This window comes from Triticum dicoccoides, chromosome 2B (genome assembly GCF_002162155.2).
Source record: "Triticum dicoccoides isolate Atlit2015 ecotype Zavitan chromosome 2B, WEW_v2.0, whole genome shotgun sequence".
In the NCBI taxonomy this organism is placed as follows: Eukaryota; Viridiplantae; Streptophyta; class Magnoliopsida; order Poales; family Poaceae; genus Triticum; species Triticum dicoccoides.
The window spans coordinates 27,844,863-27,849,498 of record NC_041383.1 but is presented as its reverse complement, the minus strand read 5'-3'; positions in this window follow the sequence as shown (position 1 = coordinate 27,849,498).

Below are 4,636 nucleotides of genomic sequence, written 5' to 3'. Positions count from 1 at the left end.
CCTTTCATTTGCAAGATGTTAAAATTAGAAAATGTTAATCGTGTGTACGAAAAAATGTTTATATATTGTAAAACAATGTTAGTGCAATTGAAAAATGTATGTTATATTGAAAACATGTTCACAAGTTCAAGCAATGTGTTGTTTGTGCAATATGAAGAATGTTTTGCATAGTTCAGAAAATAATAATTAACAATATACTCGAATGCGCTTTAAAAATATGTTTAATGTGAGTTTTAAAAAATGTTTAAAGCATGTTTTTAAATGTTAAAAATTTATTTCAGAAATGTCAAATTTTAAAAATATTTATATGTGTAGGAAAAATGTACAACATATATGAAAAAAGTAAACAGCAAAATATATATTATGAAATGTTAATCATGTATCCAATTTTATAAAATTCCTATTTTTTCCCAATATATGTGAAGAAGGTTACAATACATATGAAAAACGTGGACATGTGTTGAAAAAAACTAAAAAAACCGACATGAAAACCAATAAAAACCGACAAAGAAACAAAAGAACAGCAAAAATATAAAGAAAACAAGAAAGAAACAAAAAAAGTATAACAAACAAACAAAGAAAAACCAAAAATACTGATGAGAAATCAAAGAAAACCAAATCATAATGAAAAAAAAGGAAACCGAAGAAACCATAAACGGAATAAAAAATAAAGGAAAATGAAAGGGAAAAACTCCTGTAGTAAACCAGACCTACAGAGTCGAGCGAACCTACGCGTGCAGAAATGGGCCGGCCTGCTACTGTCGCCGGTAGGCGATTCCTATAAGAAATCAGTATGAGCGACATATGGCCCTAGCGCGAGAACTATTTCTTGTTTCCCGTGAGACTACTACGGTCTCGCCTCAAGCTTTCCTGTGCGTGCTACATTATTGTGCCTACATTTTTCGTGTGTTTCTTCGCTCGGGCACTATCGCTCGCGTTCGCTTTCTTTGCTCATTGCCTTTGCTTCGTTTTAATTTCCATTTCATTTTTCTCTTTTTCTTTCAGTCTCTTTGTTTCTGACTAGGTTTTTTTCTTTGTGGGTTTGTTTATCATCATTGTCATTGTTTTATTCCAGTTTTTATTTGGTTTTTCTTTTTTATTTAGTCTTTCTTTTGGTTATTTCTCACTTTTATTTTTTTATTATCTATTCTATTTCCTTAATTTTATACTTTATTTCTTTCTTATTTTTCGTAAAAAAATTGATTTTTTACCTTGTTTTTTCCCTGTTTCCTCCTAACTTTCACGGATTTCTTCAGGTTTTTTTGCTTTGTTTCAGAGGCGTTTCTTTTGTTTCTTTCTTTCGTATATTTGGTTTTCACTGATTTTTTTCTTTATTTTCTTTTTATTATTAATACTTTTAATTTATATTTTTAATACAAGTTATACCTTTTTTTTCCTCTCTTTTTTACACGTTTAATTTTTTTAATAGATGAGTAGCATTTTTCCAAATGCTCGATTATTATTTTGAAAGCACATTATTATCTTTTTTCACACGCATTGTACTTTTTTATACTTTTTCATATACATGAGAAACATTATTTTAAGCACATTTAATATTTTACAAATGCTAGATTAAAAATTCTACTATTGTATGTAGATTGTTTTTTATTATGTATATTTAAAAATATTTTGAAGTATGAACAAAAGTAAAAAAGAGAGCAAAAGACGAAAACAAAAAATGTGAAAAATAGAGAAAAAAACAAGATTGTGGCCTCCCATGAGCTGGGCCGGTCTATTCTTGTGCTCCCTCATGCGAGGCTGCCCTACATCTTGCGTCAAGTATATGTTTTCTTTTTTAAGTATAATAGTGAAATTTTCAGAAAAAAAAATGTTTGAAGTAAGAATGTGTTAGTAACATTGGTATTATCTGTAAATAAGAAATACATTAAATTAAAATATAGAAATGAAATTGTTTCAGGAAGAATGGATAAGTTGCATTACTATTAGCCTATAATAAGAAACAAAACAAAACAAAAATACTTGCACATAGCTTTGCACTGAACTGCAATTTTTATAATCCAAAGAATAAGTATATAAAAGTGTAACTTTCGCCGGTAATTCACGTCCGAGCGTAGGTTCATCTGCACTCATGCATCTGGAATCAAATTCGAAGTACATAGAACGGAAGTTACAAAACATGTGAATATTATTGGCGTTGAAGATGTTGTAGTCTGCTAGGAGCATGCAAATTTTAAGGGAGAAGTGCCATTCTAGAAGCTCCTGGGAAAATATTATCTTAAATAGTGTTCTTTTTTTAGTTTCTTTGAGACCCAAATTTTTTCCCAAGAGCTCCTTGAATGTCATTGCACCACAAATTTCCGCATGCAACTGACACATTTGAACATCTTTGATGCCAAAATAATTTAGTTTTTTCTAATATTTTTGCTATTACTTTTCATGCCTACAGATGCACCTGGGCACTGAATCGCCGCACTCATTTTTCAAGCTCTAGTAGAATTTACACACATAAATAGTACTCACGTGTATACTTACACACGCAAAAAAACCCTAAGATATAGTAAAATATTGGCATTGCTATTACCCTTCAAGAAGAAAGAAATAAAAAAACCATAGATTCCCACACAATTCACACATAAATTATGCTTTTTATTATATGCAAGAATACAAATATAATAATAGATTTTTGCAAAAAAAGTGTAGTTTTCTAAGAAGGATTGAATTAGTGGCATGGGTTGTGTTTTAAATAGCCGACTATGACAAATAGTGGCGGCGCTCCAAATCAGATATAGCGCCCGCTATAGCTGCTATTTTGTAAGTTTAACGGGCTATGCCACATACCTGCACCTGCTCAAACCGCTATAGTTGGGCTATAGCTGACTATTTACAACTTTGGGCATGAGTATTACCTGTAATGAAGAACGAAAACAAAACAAAAAATGAGATAAAATTAAAAAAAGATATAGTTTTCTAAGCAAGAATGAAGGAGTGGCATTGGTATTATCATTTAAGAAGAAAGAAAATGAAAAATAAATTTCACACAATCTGCACTGAAATTGCACTTTTCTAATATGCAAAGATTAGATATATAAAAGTGCAATTTTTGCACACTAGTATAATTTACGCACATTTTTAATAGTACTTACATGTATACATTTACACTTATCCAGCATCCCAAGAATACCCATAAAGAAAAAAAAGAACAAACATAAAATCAGAAGAAAACAACAGACAACAGGCCTCAAGCCCAATAAGAAAATTGATTGAATCTAGATAAGGGGAAGTCAAAAATTCAGCCAAGAAGCTACACTAGTGGGAAAAAAGACAACACGAATTATGACAAAGAATCAACTAGCTATTAGAGAAATTGACTTACCGAAAGTTTAGAAACAGAAAACTTACATATAGCTAAAGCGGGTTTTCTTATATGTAATCCATGTCTTGATGAACTTGGTGGTCAAACTCAACCTCCAAATGTGTGCACCCGAGAATTACTGTATCCAATAATACAATATATTTTAAAGAGATCACTCCTCATCCTCAAATTACACATATCCGACGAAGGCTACCATAGTTTTTTCTTCAAATTAAGAAAACGACCACTCCTTTTTGCAAACGACTTTTTGGTTTTCATGAAGGCCAATATACGAAATGCAATCACCTTGAAAATAATTGTAGACACATATTGCAGCAACTCGGGGCAGCTTGTGAGTATTTCCAAATCTAGTATCTTCTTTAGTCCTAATATTAATGTTGGTGTTCAAGAGGATGTTTGCAGGGAGCTAAATATAGTTACAGAAGCTCTAGCAAACACTTAGAAGCTCTAGCAAACACCTACTTGGGACTCAATCCCTAATATGGTGGTTGTTGGTAGGAGTGATTTATTTTAACACCTCATTGAGCGAGTGCGTCACCAGTTGAAGAGTTGGAACGCAAAAAAACATTCCATGCATGGAAAGGGAATTTCCTTGAAGTCGGTAGTGCAACAAATTCCGTCCTATGTTATGTTAGTTTATAAAATGCACAAAGGAATTTGCAAATCAGTCACCAACGAGACGGCTGGATTTTGGTGGGGTGATAATGACGGAAAAAAAGATGCACTTATATGCTTGGTGGAAATTGTGCATTCCGAAGAAGAAAGGGGGTTTGGGGTTTAGAGACTGTCAGTTTTAACCTTGCTATCTTAGCAAAACAGTGTTGGCGACTATTCCAGAACCCGAATTCTTTATGTGCGTGAGTTTAATGTGGTAAGTATTATCTGAATGGTGACATTTTAAAGGCTGGGCCGAAGAAGAGATGTTCATACACTTGGCATCGTATTGTGGTAGGCATACAAACCTTTCAAACGGGGTGCATTTTACATGTGGAATCGGGTTCACATATTAATTTATGTCTAGTCCATGGATTCCATCGAGTCCATCATGAAAGGTTAATATACCAAGAGGTGTAACATTGTGGGATATGTTGAGGAGCTGATAGGTGCACACTCTGCACAGTGGGATGAAGTAATGATCGGGGGTATCTTGTCTCCGGTGGATGCTGATAGGATCCTTCAAATTTCTCTTAATGTTCATATGGTAAAGGATTTTGTTGCATGGAATTACACTCGATCAAGGACCTCTTCAGTTTTTTCGTCATACCACAAAGAGTTTGAGCATCAGTTTGGTCATTCCCTTAT